We start from the raw sequence: 19,943 nt of genomic DNA on the forward strand, positions 1-19,943 counted from the left end.
TGATATTATAAGAAAACCAAAGGAACAATGAGAACACCTAGAAGGAAACCTTAGTCTGCATTTATGGAAGATAGCACCCTGTGTCTCCCTAAAGGGAATGAGAAAAAGCAGGCTAGTTAACTAGTCTGGGCCCTTGGCACAGCTGTTAGGGAGGTAAAACTGGATTCAGGAGCAACAGCTTCACTTTCTGCATTTAGCCTTACCTGCAGTACCTGGGTTTCTTTCCTTACTCTTCACTATTTGCTTTCATGAATCCTTTTCCATTGTCAACCCCTTAAACACATGCTATATTCCACAGCAGGCAACAGCATGGCTGTTCATCTACTTTCCCACACCATAGGCCTGAGTTTCATCTTTGACACTTTGAGCCATTTGATCTTCAAGGGGCATGAATCTAAAATAATTTTAGTTTTTCTTTCAGAATCCCTACCTTTTATGGTGCTAAATCTTCCTTTCCAATCCCTGAAGACCATCTTGGGAAGATTCTCTACCTCTTGATTGTAAAAACATGATCCCAAACAATTGAGAACTGCATGTGAATCTCATGCTTTCCTTTCCCCCGCGCTGACACGTCTTTAGTTTGAAGGACTGCACAGGACAAAGGGGTATGGTTGTGCTTTCACACCTGCTCTTCCATAGCAGGTTATGTGAGCTTTTCTGGGTGGTAATAATTACAAAGATGTAGAGAACTCAGATAAGGTTTTAAGGGTCAGAAGATGAAGCTTACTGTGAAAGAAGTATGGAAGTTGTCAGAATCAAGATGCACTCGTTGGTATACCTTAACAAAACAAAAGAACAGAAAGTAAGTAAATCCGGGATGTTATGAAGAAGGGTTCTTATGCATGACTGCCTGATGGTAACTGTCACAGAAGACTCTTCCTGCACCACAAACTTGCACAGAGCCATCATAGTCTTGTACAAAAAGGATCTTGAGTACACTTTATGATGTTTGCCCAAGGGCAAAATCCCCGAATAACGCATTTCTCAGAATGAATATGATCTTTGATTGGTATGTGACTGTGCATAAATAAATTTATTCTTAAATATATGTACATGCATACACACATACATATACATAAATGCTTATATACATACATACACACACACACATATATATATTTTAGTCTTTATGTCATATATCAGAATAGATTGTGATTTCAGGAAGTCTCAACATCTTCTGCTATTTAAACTTGTAAAGTTGAATTTCTGTTGTATGCAGCCGGCCTTCATGGCTGCATGAGAGATTTAATCATGGGTTATACAATTCACATCCCATCAGCCCATCTAGGACTATGAGTTTCCAATTAGAGATTGGAAGCTGACTTGTACCTCAACATCTAGTCAGCAATTGGTTTCCTTGGTAACAGCTGTTAGACTTTTGTATTTTTGAATCTGACTTACATCTCAGCATCAGGCATAACAAGCTGAAGCCATATCTTTTATGATAACTACATTTTTTTATTTGAAGGGAATATTTGTATTTTACAAATGAAAATATTTAAAGTATTTTAATAGCTTCCAAGCAACTAAAAATGGTGATCAAGTCTTGTATCCCATCTATTGAGGTATGTTATTTTGTAGTAAGGCAAGATACACATAAACATAAATGCATACACTATAAAAAAAGGCAGATAACCGTGTAGTGCAGAAGCCAAGGGATACAATAGGATAAATGAGAAGTAGAAGTCAACAGCCTGGAGATGAGCTGGAGGAACTATAAAACTTAGCAGACTATGCAGACAAAGATGGCAATCATACAAAGGAGATTCAAATTTGCAAAGCCAACATGAAGTGGAGCACCAAAGAATCTTTCATTGATTCAGCCTACGCTCTTACCTGTGTGATATAGACAAATGACAAATGCTTCTGCATTTCATGTTAATTTAATGAGCCTGTCTTGCAGAACCCACAATAACTACTTACAGCACTTAAGGATCCTTTTAACTCCTTGATCCTCAGAAGTGTGGCTTCTGCATTGTCTGCCTATTTATGGTTAGATGTGATATTACAAGATTTGCAACTAGTCTTTCTACCTCAGGAGGAAATAGAAATCCTCAGCAGGCATGAGCACTTCCTGCACTTACAGCTATATGGGTGCTCTGGAGCAGAGGAAGCAACCACACAGCTCAGAAAGCAATTGCTTTGGCTAGAGGATCTGATTAGAGTTTAAGACATAGCTCGGCAATGAGAAAAAGAATAAAAATTCTACTTTTGTACTTATTTATTTATTTATTTTTTTCATTTAATCTTTAAAATGACTTTTTTTTAAAATTTTTTATTGTTGGTCGTTCAAAACATTACAAATTTCTTGACATATCATATTCCACACTTTGATTTAAGTGGGTTATGAACTCCCACCTTCACCCCATACACAGATTGCAGAATCACATCAGTTACACATCCATTGATTTACATATTGCCATACTAGTGTCTGTTGTGCTCTGCTGCCTTTCCCATCCTCCACCATCGCCCCTCCCCACCTCTACCCTCCCCTCCCCTCCTCTACCCTCCCCTCCCCTCCTCTCTCTCTACCCCCTCCACTGTATAACCCTGAGGGTCTCCTTCCATTACCATGCAATTTCCCTTCTCTCTCCCTTTCCCTCCCACCTCTCATCCCTGTTAAATGTTAATCTTCTTCTCCTGATCTTCGTCCCTACTCTGATCTTAGTTACTCTCCTTATATCAAAGAAGACATTTGGCATTTGTTTTTTAGGGATTGGCTAGCTTCACTTAGCATAATCTGCTCTAATGCCATCCATTTCCCTGCAAATTCTATGATTTTGTCATTTTTTAATGCAGAGTAATGCTCCATTGTGTATAAATGCCACATTTTTTTTATCCATTCGTCTATTGAAGGGCATCTAGGTTGGTTCCACAGTCTTGCTATTGTGAATTGTGCTGCTATGAACATCGATGTAGCAGTGTCCCTGTAGCATGCTCTTTTTAGGTCTTTATGGAATAGACCAAGAAGGGGAATAGCTGGGTCAAATGGTGGCTCCATTCCCAGCTTTCCAAGAAATCTCCATACTGCTTTCCAAATTGGCTGCACCAATTTACAGTCCCACCAGCAAGGTACAAGTGTACCCTTTTCCCCACATCCTCGCCAGCACTTGTTGTTGTTTGACTTCCTAATGGCTGCCAATCTTACTGGAGTGAGATGGTATCTTAGGGTGGTTTTGATTTGCATTTCTCTGACAGCTAGAGATGTTGAGCATTTTTTCATGTACTTGTTGATTGACTGTATGTCCTCCTCTGAGAAGTTTCTGTTCAGGTCCTTGGCCCATTTGTTGATTGGGTTGTTTGTTCTCTTATTGTCTAATTTTTTGAGTTCTTTGTATACTCTGGATATTAGGGCTCTATCTGAAGTGTGAGGAGTAAAGATTTGTTCCCAGGGTGTAGGCTCCCTATTTACCTCTCTTATTGTTTCTTTTGCTGAGAAAAAACTTTTTAGTTTGAGTAAGTCCCATTTGTTGATTCTAGTTATTAACTTTTGTGCTATGGGTGTCCTATTGAGGAATTTGGAGCCCGACCCCACCGAATGTAGATCGTAGCCAACTTTTTCTTCTATCAGACGGCGTGTCTCTAATTTGATATCAAGCTCCTTGATCCATTTTGAATTCACTTTGGTGGATGGCGAGAGAAAGGGATTCAGTTTCATTTTGTTGCATATGGATTTCCAGTTTTCCCAGCACCATTTGTTGAAGATGCTATCCTTCCTCCATTGCATGCTTTTAGCCCCTTTATCAAATATAAGGTAGTTGTAGTTTTGTGGATTGGTTTCTGTGTCCTCTATTCTGTACTATTGGTCCACCTGCCTGTTTTGGTACCAGTACCATGCTGTTTTTGTTACTATTGCTCTGTAGTATAGTTTTAAGTCTCGTATCGCTATACCGCCTGATTCACACTTCCTGCTTAGCATTGTTTTTGCTATTCTGGGTCTTTTATTTTTCCATATGAATTTCATGATTGCTTTCTCTATTTCTACAAGAAATGCCGTTGGGATTTTGATTGGCATTTCATTAAACCTATAGAGAACTTTTGGTAATATCGCCATTTTGATGATGTTAGTTCTGCCTATCCATGAACAGGGTATATTTTTCCATCTTCTAAGATCTTCTTCTATTTCTCTCTTTAGGGTTCTGTAGTTTTCATTGTATAAGTCTTTCACCTCTTTTGTTAGGTTGATTCCCAAGTATTTTATTTTTTTTGAAGATATTGTGAATGGAGTGGTTGTCCTCATTTCCATTTCAGAGGATTTGTCGCTGATATACAGGAATGCCTTTGATTTATGCGTGTTGATTTTATATCCTGCCACTTTGCTGAATTCATTTATTAGCTCTAATAGTTTCTTTGTAGACCCTTTTGGGTCTGCTAGGTATAGAATCATATCATCTGCAAATTGTGATAATTTAAGTTCTTCTTTTCCTATTTTTATGCCTTTAATTTCTTTCGTCTGTCTAATTGCTCTGGCCAGTGTTTCAAGAACTATGTTGAACAGAAGTGGAGAGAGAGGGCATCCCTGTCTTGTTCCAGATTTTAGAGGGAATGCCTTCAGTTTTTCTCCATTCAGAATGATGCTAGCCTGAGGCTTAGCATAAATTGCTTTTACAATATTGAGGTATGTTCCTGTTATCCCTAGTTTTTCTAGAGTTTTGAACATAAAGGGATGCTGTACTTTGTCGAATGCTTTTTCCGCATCTATCGAGATGATCATATGGTTCTTATTTTTAAGTCTATTGATGTGGTGAATAACATTTATTGATTTCCGTATATTGAACCAGCCTTGCATCCCAGGGATGAATCCTACTTGATCATGGTGCACAATTTTTTTGATATGTTTTTGTATCCGATTCACCAGAATTTTATTGAGGATTTTTGCATCTAGGTTCATTAGAGATATTGGTCTGTAGTTTTCTTTCTTTGAAGTGTCTTTGTCTGGTTTAGGTATCAGGGTGATGTTGGCCTCATAGAATGAATTTGGAAGTTCTCCCTCCTTTTCTATTTCCTGAAGTAGCTTGAAAAGTATTGGTATTAGTTCTTCTTTAAAGGTTTTGTAAAACTCTGCTGTATACCCATCCGGTCCTTGGCTTTTCTTAGTTGGTAGTCTTTTTATGGTTTCTTCTATTTCCTCAATTGATATTGGTCTGTTTAGGTTTTCTATATCCTCCTGACTCAATCTGGGCAGATCATATGACTTAAGAAATTTATCTATGCCTTCACTATCTTCTAATTTATTGGAGTATAAGGATTCAAAATAGTTTTTGATTATCTTCTGTATTTCTGAAGTGTCTGTTGTGATATTTCCTTTTTCATCCCGTATGCTAGTAATTTGAGTTCTCTCTCTTCTTCTCTTCGCTAGCATGGCTAAGGGTCTGTCGATTTTGTTTATGTTTTTAAAAGAACCAACTTTTAGTTTTGTCAATTTTTTCAATTGTTTCTTTTGTTTCGATTTCATTAATTTCAGCTCTGATTTTAATTATTTCTTGCCTTCTACTTCTTTTGCTGTTGTTTTGCTCTTCTTTTTCAAGGATTTTGAGATGAAGTATGAGATCATTTATTGGTTGGTTTTTTCTTTTTTTAAGGAATGAACTCCAAGCAATGAATTTTCCTCTTAGAACTGCTTTCAATGTGTCCCATAGATTCCGATATGTTGTGTCTGTGTTTTCATTTATCTCTAAGAATTTTTTAATTTCCTCCTTGATGTCTTCTATAACCCATTGATCATTCAGTAACCTATTGTTCATTCTCCAAGTGATGTATGCTTTTTCCTTCCTTCTTTTATCGTTGATTTTCAGTTTCATTCCATTATGATCAGATAAGATGCATGGTATTATCTCTACTCCTTTATATTGTCTAAGAGTTGCCCTGTGACATAATATATGATCTATTTTTGAGAAGGATCCATGTGCTGCTGAGAAAAAAGTGTAACTGCTTGATGTTGGGTGGTATATTCTATATATGTCAATTAAGTCTAGGTTATTAATTGTGTTATTGAGTTCTATAGTTTCCTTATTCAACTTTTGTTTGGAAGATCTGTCCAGTGGCGAGAGAGGTGTGTTGAAGTCTCCCATGATTATTGTATGGTGGTCTATTAGACTCTTGAACATGAGAAGAGTTTGTTTGACGAACATAGCTGCACCATTGTTTGGGGCATAAATATTTATGATTGTTATGTCTTGTTGGTGTATGGTTCCCTTAAGCAGTATGTGGTGTCCCTCTTTATCCCTTTTGATTAACTTTGGCTTGAAATCTATTTTATTTGATATGAATATGGACACTCCTGCTTGTTTCCGAAGTCCATATGAGTGATATGATTTTTCCCAACCTTTCACCTTCAGCCTATGTATGTCTTTTCCTATCAAATGCATCTCCTGTAGGCAGCATATTGTTGGGTCTTGTTTTGTGATCCATTCTACTAGCCTGTGTCTCTTAATTGGTGAGTTTAAGCCATTAACATTTAGGGTTATTATTGAGATATGGGTTGTTCTTCCAGCCATATTTGTTTATTTCTGTTACTAAAGATGGTTTGTTTTCCTCTTTGATTATTTCCCCCCCCTTTACTGTCCTACCTCCCACTGTTGGTTTTCATTGTTATTTTCCATTTCCTCTTCCTGTAATGTTTTGCCGAGGATGTTTTGAAGAGATGGTTTTCTAGCTGCGAATTCTTTAAACTTTTGTTTATCGTGGAAGGTTTTAATTTCATCTTCCATCCTGAAGCTTAATTTCGCTGGATACACAATTCTTGGTTGGAACCCATTTTCTTTCAGTGTTTGAAATATGTTATTCCAGGATCTTCTAGCTTTCAGAGTCTGTGTTGAAAGATCAGCTGTTATCCTGATTGGCTTACCCCTAAATGTAAACTGCTTCCTTTCTCTTGTAGCTTTTAAAATTCTCTCCTTATTCTGTATGTTGGGCATCTTCATTATAATGTGTCTAGGTGTGGATCTCTTATGATTTTGCACATTCGGCATCCTGTAGGCTTCTAGAATTTGGGATTCTGTCTCATTCTTCAAGTCTGGGAAGTTTTCTCATATTATTTCATTGAATAGACTGCTCATTCCTTTGGTTTGGAGTTCTGTACCTTCCTGTATCCCAATGACTCTTAAGTTTGGTCTCTTAATGTTATCCCATATTTCTTGGATGTTCTGCTCATGGTTTCTTAACAGTCTTGCTGAGCTGTCTATGTTCTTTTCCAGTTGAAATACTTTGTCTTCATTGTCTGATGTTCTATCTTCTAAGTGTTCTACTCTGCTGGTAGTATTCTCCATTGAGTTTTTAAGTTGGTTTATTGCTTCCTGCATTTCTGGGATTTCTGTTTGTTTGTTTTTTATAACCTCTATCTCCCTGTATAGTTGATCCTTTGCTTCCTGGATTTGTTTGCATAATTCATTGTCGAAGTGATCTTTCATTGTCTGATTTTGCTGTCTAATGTCTTCCTTGATACTCCAGATCATCTGAAGCATGTATATCCTGAATTCTTTATCTGACATTCCATCTGCTGCAGCTGTTACCTCTTCTAAAGTTGAGTTGACCTGCATTGCTTGTGGTCCTTTCTTTCCCTGTCTTTTCATACTGCTTGCGTATCTTTCCTGCAGGCGCGGGCGGTGGCTCTGCTCTCTCCTTATTCCAATTGGGGTGTCGTGACTACCACGCCGGCAGGTCACTGGGTCTGTTGTGGGCGCTGGCGGCGGCTCTGTTCTGCCCCTACTCCAATTGGGGTGACGAGTGTACCACGCCGGCAGGCCACCGGGCCTGATCCGCCGGTCAGTTGCAAGTTTGCCTACCGTGCAGGCGCGGGCGGCGGCTCTACTCTGCCCCTACTCCAAATGGGGTGACGTGTCTGTCGTACCAGCAGGCCACTGGGCCTGTCCCGCTGGTTGGTCGCAGATCTGCCCACCTTTCGGGCACGTGTGGTGGCTCTGCTCTGCCCCTACTCCAATTGGGGTGTCGTGACTACCCCGCCTGCAGGTTGCTGGGCCTGTTCCTGGCACGGGCGTCGACTCTGCTCTGCCCCTACTCCAATTAGGGTGGTGTGTGTACCACGCCGGCAGGCTCCTGGGCCTGATCCGCCGGTCTGTTGCAGGTCTGCCTACCTTGCAGGCGCGGGCGGCGGATCCTACTTTTGTATTTATGTAGTCAAGTCTAAGGATTAAAACCCATTTCTATTCTCATTTTCTAAGCAGTATTTCAACATTTTGATACTCATAAAAGGTAATATTATACATATTTAATTGCATTAATGAATTATGAATGATTATGCTTGAAACCAATACTAAATCATAGACGAAGTTCTCCATGTCATTACTGATGCCAATATGTTTGAGGTAATTACAATTTTACCTTCAGACAATATAATTTTTATTGGTCATGAATAATCTTATCTCATCCCCACAACTTCTTAAGCAAAGCAATACCCATTCAAAGAGCTGAAATTCCCACTTGTAGAAGTCTCTCTTCATGAAGCAAGCAATGGTGTATAGAAGCTTCTTGTTCATTTATAAGTATCTTTGAAAGCAAAGTGCTTTAAGATCTGGCAATGTTCAACACTTCAAGACAGACTATCACACTATCTCATCAGTGTCTTTTTGCTTCAGGGAAACTGGAAAATGAGAATTATGCAGCTAGTATTTATGGCCTGGGCCATCATAAACACCCACCAAATAACTTGCTGTTGACTAGCAACAGTGCAAAAAGAACAGGACTCAGTGGGTAGAAAAGGGAGATAAAGACCTTTAGCACACCACTCTCATGGTTCCTCTAGGTCTTTACGCACTTAATTCTCCCCAAACTCTACTCCTATGTCCCAACTGCAGCACTATCTCTCCACCTAATTCCTATTTAACCTTTGTATCTTAGCATAAATGTCACTTCCTTATGCAAGCTTTCTCTGGCTCCTAAGATTAGTATGCTCTCACAGAATACTTAAATTCTCATTTTTTTTTGCCCTTATCAATTACCCACCATTTCTTTCTCTAATTAATTTTTAAATATCATCTTCTCCTGGATTGTAATCAATACCAGGACAGGGCTGTGACTGTCTTGTTTACAACTCTTTTCCAGTGCTGAACACACTGTAAGCGCTTTAAAATATTTGTAGACTGATTGCTACAATGAACATGTATGCAGTAAGCTTGGCAGGGAAGCATTATCCTAGTGAGTTCTTCATGGCAAGAGGAGCATGGAACCTGGGCAGTAGTATAAGTCATACCCAGGGGAGGATATGAGTAGGGATGAAAAGAAAGAATCTTCTCAAAATTAGTTTGACTAAACTTTGTTCCTATTGTTTCTTATGGCCCTCACTTTTTCTATTTCCTGCAGCCTCCTCTTTGGGAGTGTTGGTAGAAACAATAACAAGGTCAGGCAAAATCTCACACAGTGATTGCCACATGCCAGGCATGACTCCAAGTATTACACACATACTCACTCCCTTGGTCATGAAAGTGGCTCTCAAGGAGATACTCTTATTATCCCTCTTTGCAACTAAGGAATCTGAAACATTGAAAGATGGATTAAGTCATTTCCTAAATTCACACAAGTAGGATATGGTGGACTTCCTATTGAGACACAGCACACTGACTTCAAGAAAAAATACTGAAAGATTGATAGCAGGCTTTTAAATGCGTTGCTAACATTATGTGGAAAAGATATGTGGAAGACAGCTTTCTGCAGCTAACATCTATTTCCAACTTTCTTTTCCCTTGCCTACCTCTTGAGTGACTCTGATGAATAAGGCATAAGCACATGTCGTTTGGAGAGAGTACTTCTAGGAAAGTAGCTGTTTTCTCAAAATATAATAGATACTTGTGGGTGGTGTTATCTTTTTTTCTGTTTCCTGCCTGGAATACAGAAATGAAGTCTGGAGCTCTAGTAGATATCTTCTAACCAGGAAGGAAAAGCCAAAGAAGGTGGCAACCAAAGCCTCGATGATACTGAAACACTGAACTAGTGTCCATATCTGACCACATTCATTCTCCTTATTATGTAATAAAGACAAAGAAAGTCCAATTTGTTTGCTCATTCCTGGTAATATTTTCTGTTAGTTGTAACTGAAATCAAGACTAAATAGTACAAGTAACAGAAAACATTACCTAAGTGGGTAAACAAATTTATGTTTATTTGTTTGTAAGTTACTAATCCACCATCTCAATTCAACCCAAGTTCATTCTATACCTACGTGGTTTCAGTGTTCTAGAGAATGGCTCATCCACTGGCGCTGTACATTTTTACTTCTCGAATCAACTGATGACCTTCAGTCACTTGTGACTCTACTTTGGACTGTGTTTTCTCTAGAAACTGCTTCTGTGTAGAATGTTTGAACAAATATTACTTAAAAACTGTATATAATGTTGTGATAGGTTATAAAGCACCCCCCTCCTGACATATACACATATACATGCACTAAGATATATGCTGCCATATGGGAAAGATATTCTTAAATAAAACCCTAAACTTAGGGCCACCTAATAAAACTTTAATAGATGTGATAAAATTAAAAGTTGGCACTTTATTTTAAAAGACATGATAAATGTAAATGAAAATTGCAGATCTGAGAGTAGATTACTTGCAATGTACATGCAGTCAATGGTTATCAACCAGAATATATAAAGAACTGCAAAACAATTTTTAAAAAGAAATAATTATATTTACTAAATGATATTACGTTTCATTCACCCAGGGCTTCTCTAAATATCTGAATCAGAAGAAAATGATTTTTAGACTTTTAAATCCAGTAAAGCTTTTTCTTAAACATCAGTTAATCTTAGTATCCAATTTTTAGAAAGGTTAAGAATCAATCCTACTGATAGAATACAGAAACTGAGTATCTTTTTATTATGTGAAAATGTGAGAAAAATGTTTATTTTAATTAAAGTGGACATACTTCCTTCCTGTCAGAAGATTTATTTGGGACATAAACATATCTTACATATGTTGTGGCTAACTTAATTGTCCTCATCTTGGTACTGTTAGCCTCCGCCACTGGGTTTAATTATACTGCAAGATGATAGTAATTAAACAGAGCAAAACATCATTACATCATTAATTGGTCTTATAAGGCCTTAAAGACTTTTGTAAAGAGCTCTGTATTTAATAGAAGTTGTCATACTGTGATCGGGGTTCCAAGAATTTTTTTCTGATCACTCACTGAGGTGTCACATACACAGTGGACAATTACTTGGAATTTGAACTCAAAAGTCACTGATGCACTTTGTTTGGGGTGGACAAAGGCCTTCTGTTTACTGAGGTAGATGATCACCATTTCTTAACATTCTTGTTAAATTTGTTCTGTTCTCATTGGGGGTACTGAAAGCCCTAAGGCAACACCAGCAAATTCATTTTGATGGAGATGTCTGTGATTATGCATTTAAGCAACATAAATCTGAGTTGTGTCTTGCAATGAATCTCGATATTAGGAGAGCAGTACATTTTGTCCATCTTTCCATGATACCATGAACAGTGGCAGGAGGGTCGTAACACACTGATTGAAAGGCCCCCTGGAGTGTAACCTTGACCACAATCCATCATTCATTCACTTGTTAGAAAGCACACCCCTTTCAGCCAGGCCACCTTGAACTGTGACTCTATTTTCGCACTGAGTTTTTTTCCTCCCTCCATGTTATGGTCATACTTCAAGCCATTTTACTATCAGATTACGCTCTTTTTTCAGAGAACATAGAACCAACATGTGGCAATCCCTACTTCATCCTAGGAACTAGTTTTCTTACCTCATGTCATTAAATCTCATGAGCAACCTTGTAAGTAGCCTCTATTATCACCATTCTATAGATAAACAAACTGAGACCTAAATAGATAAATCTTTTGCTTAAAACGGAAGCCAGCTAGAAAGTTACAGACCTGACATTTAAATATAGTTCTTTCTGATTCCAAAGCTATTGACCAATTTTACCTGTTTTCTTGACTCTCAAGTATTTTTTGTTGTTGTTTGCCGCAGTCTGGCTGGGCACAAATCTCGAGCCACTTGAAGATTCAAGCAGGAACGAACTTTATTTTTAGAACTCACACTGCCCATGAGAACTCTCCAGGAACTCCCCAAGAGCTCCACTGGAACTTCGGGAACATCGCGAACACTCAACCGGAACTCAACCAACCCACGAGAACTCTCTAGGAACTCCGCGAGAGCTCAAAAATAGCGGGCACCTGAGGCAGCAGGAACCTCTCCTTCTGGCAAAATGCCAGGCACCATCTTGATCCAGCCAGGGCTCTCAACAGTTGTTCTTAAAATTAAATGATCACACTCTATCTAATATGTGCATATTGAAGTTATTTGTGACATGGAGACAGGGCTGTTGTATCCAACAAGGATAACTTTACACATCTGTGAGATTCTTCAGGATTTATGAAGATGGAATTTTAACATGCATCTTCCATCATTATTCTGGAAGTTGGGTAGGGTAGATATTCTTAGAGACTATAAATGTAAGAACTGGCCCAGGTGGAAGGAAATTGGGAGCAAAGTAGAAGAGAATACCTTGTAGGATTCACAAGATTATGTGAAGTCAAAACAAATTATAGCCAACTTTTTGAAGTGGTTGTCTTTTTTTATTCACTGAAATTTAGTGCAAGTTTACTTAAATTTGTCAATTTTCTCTTAGCTTTATTGTAATTTTTAGAGGAAAAAAATTATAATTGTATTTAAAGAGAAGCCACCAAATATCTTCTCAGCCTCACTCCACCTCATCTACTTTCTTTGGACAATGTTTGCCATTAGGATATCCAAAGAATTAAATCCGTAAAGATTATTCTCCAAGTCTTGTGAAAGAAGATGATTTTTTAAAATTTTTTATTTTGAAATAATTTTATATTTGCAGAAGAGTTGCAAATGTATTATAAGGAGTTTTATATAGACTTTATCCAGTATCTCTTAGTGTTAATATTTTATTTAACTATCTCATACATTTATCAAAACTAAGAAGTTAGCATCAATATATTACCATCAACTAAGCTCCAGACTTTTGTTCAGATTTCAACCAGTTTTCCTAGTAATATTATTTTTCAATTTCAGGATTATTTGGGACATCACTTACACTTAGTCATCCTGTCTCTTCAGTCAAAAGAAACAGTTTTTAATGTTGAGTGGAAATAATCATAAAGATGTATAGGACTCAGACAAGGTTTTTATAGTCAGAAGATGAAGCTTATTGTGAAAGAAGTATGAAAGTTGTCAGAGTCAAGATGTGTTGGTATACCCTAACAAAACAAAAGAACAAAAAGTAAGTAAATTCAGGAAGTTATGAAGAAGGGATTCTTATGCATGACTGCCTAATGGTAACTGTCACAAAAATTCTACCAGCATCACAAGCTTACACAGAGCCATCACAGTTGTGTACAAAAAATATTTTAAGTACACTTTATGATGTTTGCCCAATGGCAAAATTTCCCAATAGTGCGTATTTCTCAGAACGTATCCTGATTTTTGATAGACATGTGACTGTGCATACATAAATTTATTCTTAAATACATGTGTACATATATACATTTACACATACATATACATAAATGCCTATATACATATGTATACACACATATATACATGTGTATATATACACACATACATATATACACATATACATATATATATATTCTAGTCTTTATGTCATATATCAGTAAGAATAAATTGTGATAGATTATATAGACTATGGGTAGATTGTTTTATGTTAACAAACTCAAAATCCCAGTGCCTTAACCCAATAAAAGCTAATTTCCTGCTCAAATTTTATACCAGTTTTGGTTGGCATGGAACTCAGTTCCACACAGTCACTCAGGAATCCAGGCCTCCCTAGGAGCTCTATAATGTGATGTCTGCACCACCTAGAACCTAAAGCCTGCCAATTACCACAGCATGGGAAAAGATCCTAGATGTCTGAACATGTGATATCCCAAGTTCAGTCATCTAGGATCTTTTCAGATCCTAGCTTCAGTAACACAAACTTTCATGTATGGTTTACTGGCTGAACTGTTCACAATGTTTTGCTCAATTTCAAGGAAACCAATAATCAATCATATCTTCCAGTTGTACTGAAGTAGATAAGATATTGGTAAAAAAAATTACATAAAATTTCTATCACATGGATAAAACTATGTACTTGAAAAACAAACTAAGCCATTTCTATTGTGCATAAGTTAGAGTAAGTAATACTAGTGGATATAACAAACATCTCCTAAATTCCAATAACTTAACATAATACATGTTTATTGATTGCTCATTTGATGTAATTGGTAAGAAGTCCTTACTCCAGACAGTCAGATTACTCCTTGTGACATAATAAGACTAAAAAAGGACAACAATAATGAAGGAGTAGCATTTTACCTCTAAGTCAAGAGTAAAATGGATAACATGGTCAATGCAACTACTTTGTCTTAGAGGTTTGATCCCTTAGCAATTCAGGTGGCAGCAATCAGAAGGAAATGGCTCAGCATTAATATTTTCAGTGCTCTGAAGTACTGATAAACTGCCTTTTTTCTTTTCATTTCTTTTTTAGGGTAGAACATAGTATCCTGTTACATAAACAGTTTTTGGAAGAGTAATTTAGTCATTCTGGCTTATCTAAGTTTTTGCAAGACCTGTCATAAAAAAAAAATCGTAAAAAGGGTAACTTAGAGGAGTTTTGTAAGAAAAAAATATATCCCCTCAGCTTCCCTTCTTCCTCATCTTCTATCTCTCTTGCCTTATACTTTTAAATCTTTCAGCTAGTCCAGCACATTTGCTTCTGCTGTAGCCAAGGACACTGGTATTTCTTTTGTCCTTGACTCACACGGTCAGATTCCTCAGTATCAACGGCTCCATGTTTGGGGCTATTTGTTCTCCCTTTTCTAAAATAAATAAAACTTAGCCTTGTTGAGTAATTTTAAACTTTATAAATAACATGCAGTTTCAAGATAAACCCAGATCCACACAACTGTAAGCAGGGTTTACTTGAAATTATGTGAGAACCATTTAAATATTTCACAGAACCCAGGAAAAATATGTACAAATCTCTTTCAGAACAATTTATCCTCAAAGTGAGAAGTTGGAAATAGTGATAATTTAAGTTCTTCCTTTCCTATTTTTATGCCTTTAATTTCTTTCGTCTGTCTAATTGCTCTGGCCAGTGTTTCGAGAACTATATTGAATAGAAGTGGTGATAGAGGGCATCCCTGTCTTGTTCCAGATTTTAGGGAGAATGCCTTCAATTTTTCTCCATTGAGAATGATGCTAGCCTGAGGCTTAGCATAGATAGCTTTTACAATGTCGAGGTAAGTTCCTGTTATCCCTAGTTTTTCTAATGTTTTGAACATAAAGGGATGCTGTACTTTGTCGAATGCTTTTTCTGCGTCTATTGAGATGATCATATGGTTCTTATTTTTAAGTCTATTGATGTGGTGAATAACATTTATTGATTTCCGTATATTGAACCATCCTTGCATCCCAGGGATGAATCCTACTTGATCATGGTGCACAATTTTTTTGACATGATTCTATACCTAGAAGACCCAAAAGGGTCTACAAAAAAACTACTAGAACTAATAAATGAATTCAGCAAAGTGGCAGGATATAAAATCAACACGCATAAATCAAAGGCATTTCTGTATATCAGCGACAAAACTTCTGAAACGGAAATGAGGAAAAACACTCCATTCACAATATTCTCAAAAAAAATAAAATACTTGGGAATCAACCTAACAAAAGAGGTGAAAGATTTATACAATGAAAACTACAAAACCCTAAAAAGAGAAGTAGAAGAAGATCTTAGAAGATGGAAAAATATACCCTGTTCATGGATAGGCAGAACTAACATCATCAAAATGGCGATATTACCAAAAGTTCTCTATAGGTTTAATGCAATGCCAATCAAAATCCCAACGGCATTTCTTGTAGAAATGGATAAAGCAATCATGAAATTCATATGGAAAAATAAAAGACCCAGAATAGCAAAAGCAATTCTAAGCAGGAAGTGCGAATCAGGCGATATAGCGATACCAGACTTAAAACTATATTACAGAGCAATAGTAACAAAAACAGCATGGTACTGGTACCAAAACAGGAGGGTGGACCAATGGTACAGAATAGAGGACACAGAGACTAATCCACAAAGCTACAACTATCTTATATTTGATAAAGGAGCTAAAAGCATGCAATGGAGGGAGGATAGCATCTTCAACAAATGGTGCTGGGAAAACTGGAAATCCATATGCAACAAAATGAAACTGAATCCCCTCCTCTCGCCATGCACAAAAGTTAACTCAAAGTGGATCAAGGAGCTAGATATCAAATCAGAGACTCTGCGTCAGATAGAAGAAAAAGTTGGCGCCAATCTACATATTGTAGGGTCGGGCTCCAAATTCCTTAATAGGACACCCATAGCACAAAAGTTGATAACAAGAATCAACAAATGGGACTTACTTAAACTGAAAAGTTTTCTCTCAGCAAGAGAAACAATAAAAGAGGTAAATAGGGAGCCTACATGATGGGAACAAATTTTTACTCCTCACACTTCAGATAGAGCCCTAATATCCAGAGTATACAAAGAACTCAAAAAATTAAACAATAAGGAAACAAATAACCCAATCAACAAATGGGCCAAATACCTGAACAGACACTTCTCAGAGGAGGACATACAATCAATCAACAAGTACATGAAAAAATGCTCACCATCTCTAGCAGTCAAAGAAATGCAAATCAAAACCACCCTAAGATACCATCTCACTCCAGTAAGATTGGCAGCCATTATGAAGTCAAACAACAACAAGTGCTGGAGAGGATGTGGGGAAAAGGGTACTCTTGTACATTGCTGGTGGGACTGCAAACTGGTGCGGCCAATCTGGAAAGCAGTATGGAGATTCCTGGGAAAGCTGGGAATGGAACCACAATTTGACCCAGCTATTGCCCTTCTTGGACTATTCCCTGAAGACCTTAAAAGAGCATACTACAGGGATACTGCTACATCGATGTTCATAGCAGCACAATTCACAATTGCTGGACTGTGGAACCAACGCAGATGCCCTTCAATAGATGAATGGATAAAAAATAAAATGTGGCATTTATACACCATGGAGTATTACACAGCACTAAAAAATGACAAAATCATAGAATTTGCAGGGAAATGGATGGCACTAGAGCAGATTATGCTTAGTGAAGCTAGCCAATCCCTAAAAAACAAATACCAAATGTCTTCTTTGATATAATGAGAGCAACTAAGAACAGAGCAGGGAGGAAGAGCAGGAAGAAAAGATTAACATTAAACAGATACATGAGGTGGGATGGAAAGGGAGAGAAAAGGGAAATTGCATGGTAATGGAGGGAGACCCTCATTGTTATACAAAATTACATATAAGAGGTTGTGAGGGGAATGGGAAAATAAACAAGGAGAGAAATGAATTACAGTGGATGGGGTAGAGAGAGAAGATGGGAGGGGAGGGAGGGGGGATAGTAGAGGATAGGAAAGGTAGCAGAATACAACAGTTACTAATAGGGCATTATGTAAAAATGTGGTTGTGTAACCGATGTGATTCTGCAATCTGTATTTGGGGTAAAATTGGGAGTTCATAACCAATTTGAATCTAATGTATGAAATATGATATGTCAATAGCTTTATAATGTTTTGAACAACCAATAAAAAAAATAAATTAAAAAAAAAAAAACAAAGTGAGAAGTTGGTTGGAGAGTCCTGGACTCGTGTGAGGAATTCTTCATTTTTGTTCTGGTAAGTCATCAATTACCTTTCTGACTGAGCAAAAATTCTCTACTAGGGTATTCTCAGCCATTTTAGCTCCAATGAGCTATGATTTATTGATTAGATTGACATAATGCAATAGCAACCTTTGTTGTGGCTCTAATGGCTTCTAGGTTTTCACTGCACAACCAGAATCATGCATCTGAAGTAGATAACCAGTAATCTAAATCAGTATTTTTATTGCCTCTCCAGTTGGTTGAATCTAATTGCTGTGCCAATGTTCAATGTCTGAAATCATTTGATGGCAGGACTTTGGGTTTCCCCTGTGTGGGTACTATATATTCACCTCCCCATAGTTAATTGCAAGGTAAAAGGCAGAATAATTGACTGCTAGGCCCAGGGGCACACACCTGTAATCTCAGCAACTTGGGAGGCTGACATAGGAGGATCGAAAGTTGGAGGTGAGCCTCAGCAATTCTGTGAAGCCCTCAGGAACTTAGTGAGACCCTGTCTTAAAATTAAAAAATAAAAAGGGCTGGGGATATAGCTTAGTGTTTAAACATGCATAGGTTAAATCTCTAATACCAAAAAAAAAAAAAAAAAAAGGCAGGATAACCGAACAGGGACACACCTTGGAGACACCATTTTATAGCTTTTTTTATACAAGTAATCTGTGTCTTGACAGAAGAAAAATGTCCCAGAAACAGAGTTTTCTAATTGAAGTTAAAAGGGCATTATAATTCATATGAGAACAAACAAAGGCAATAATGACAACATAGAATAATATCTACCCATAAATTGTGGAAAAAGTGAAATATTTGGCAAGTTCAAAATCACATAATCTGATATCCTGATATATAAAATTAACCTGGTATGACAGATGCATCTTAATTGTGAAGGTGGTTTCTTCTCCTTTTATGGTACATTCTCCAGTATCAATTAATTATAGATTAATACTATTAATTATAGAGTATATTATTCAGCTTCTCTGAGCCAGTTGACATCCTTTGTAAAACTATCGGAATTAGATTAGTTGCTCTCAGATTTTTTTTTTAAAGAGAGAGAGAGAGAGAGAGAGAGAGAGAGAGAGAGAGAGAGAGAGAGAGAGAATTTTTTGATATTTACTTTTTAGTTTTTGGCGGACACAACATCTTTGTTTGTATGTGGTGCTGAGGATTGTACCCGGGCCGCATGCATGCCAGGCGAGCAGCTACTGCTTGAGCCACATCCCCAACCCTGCTCTCAGATTCTTAAGGAAGAGATGACTTGGATAAAGGACATTCTTTCCAACCTGGGCTGTCCTGTTGTGCTTTGCCATAATGACTTATTGTGTAAGAATGACTTATTGTGTAAGAATATAATCTACAATGAAAAACAGGGTGATATACAGTTCATAGATTATGAATATTCTGGATACAGCTATCTGGCATATGACATTGGAAAGCATTTCAATGAATTCATAGGTATAAGTGATATAGACTATAGTCTCTATCCAGATAGAGAACTACAGGGCCAGTGGCTGTGTTCATACCTTGAAATCTAAAGGGAATATAAACAATTTGGGACTGAAGTTACTGAAAAGGAGATAGAAATACTCTCCATTCAAGTCAATCAGTTTGCATTGGCTTCTCATTTCTTTTGGGGTTTATGGGCTTTGATTCAAGCCAAATATTTTACTATTGTGTTTGATTTTCTTGAATATGCAAATGTTCATTTTAACAAGTACTTTAAAATGAAGCCTGAGGTTACTGCATTAAAAGTGCCTGAGTAAAGAGATTTAATTATTTTCAAGTAGCTGAGAAATGCTTGTGAGTTATTTTCTTAAAAAAATTCCAAAAAGCCAATATTTGTTAAAATTCTGTTACTTAATTTGGTTATCTTGCTTTACAAAGTATGCCTCAAAACAACCAATCTATTTTTTAAATAGACTGAGAAATGTCATGAAGTATTCTTACCGCTATCAGTATGTGATGAATTAGAAATTTGTTCAATCTGCAAAAAGGTATAAAGATGGCAGTTTAAGCCTTTCTGTGTTAATTTAATCTGTTATATGTGAATTATTTATTATAAATTTAACATGACCTGTGACTTCTTTCATCTGAATCATCTGTTGAGTGTATGCAATAAAAATATTCCAGAGAAATTTAAGTTTTATGTTAATAAGATTAATTTTAGAAAATCATCTGGTTGCTCATTGTAACTTTTTAATCTTGATTTACTCTAAGTAAAATGAATTATTTACTCTTGAAATATCAGTCACTGATTGTAGACTGT

The 19,943-nt window shown here is 37.0% G+C and overlaps 1 protein-coding gene and 1 pseudogene across 1 annotated transcript in view; one reads left to right on the forward strand and one right to left on the reverse strand.

Moving 5' to 3' along the window:
* Positions 1 to 19,943, reverse strand: part of Ptger3 (prostaglandin E receptor 3) — a 216,126-nt gene that overhangs the window by 2,700 nt on the left and 193,483 nt on the right. The window lies entirely within an intron of this gene.
* On the forward strand, positions 1,533 to 19,440 carry LOC124096861 (ethanolamine kinase 1-like; annotated as a pseudogene).

The sequence above is a fragment of the Marmota monax genome, unplaced genomic scaffold (genome assembly GCF_021218885.2).
Source record: "Marmota monax isolate L192 unplaced genomic scaffold, Marmota_monax_Labrador192_F-V1.1 WCK01_AAM20220418_F8-fsc00023, whole genome shotgun sequence".
Taxonomy (NCBI): Eukaryota; Metazoa; Chordata; class Mammalia; order Rodentia; family Sciuridae; genus Marmota; species Marmota monax.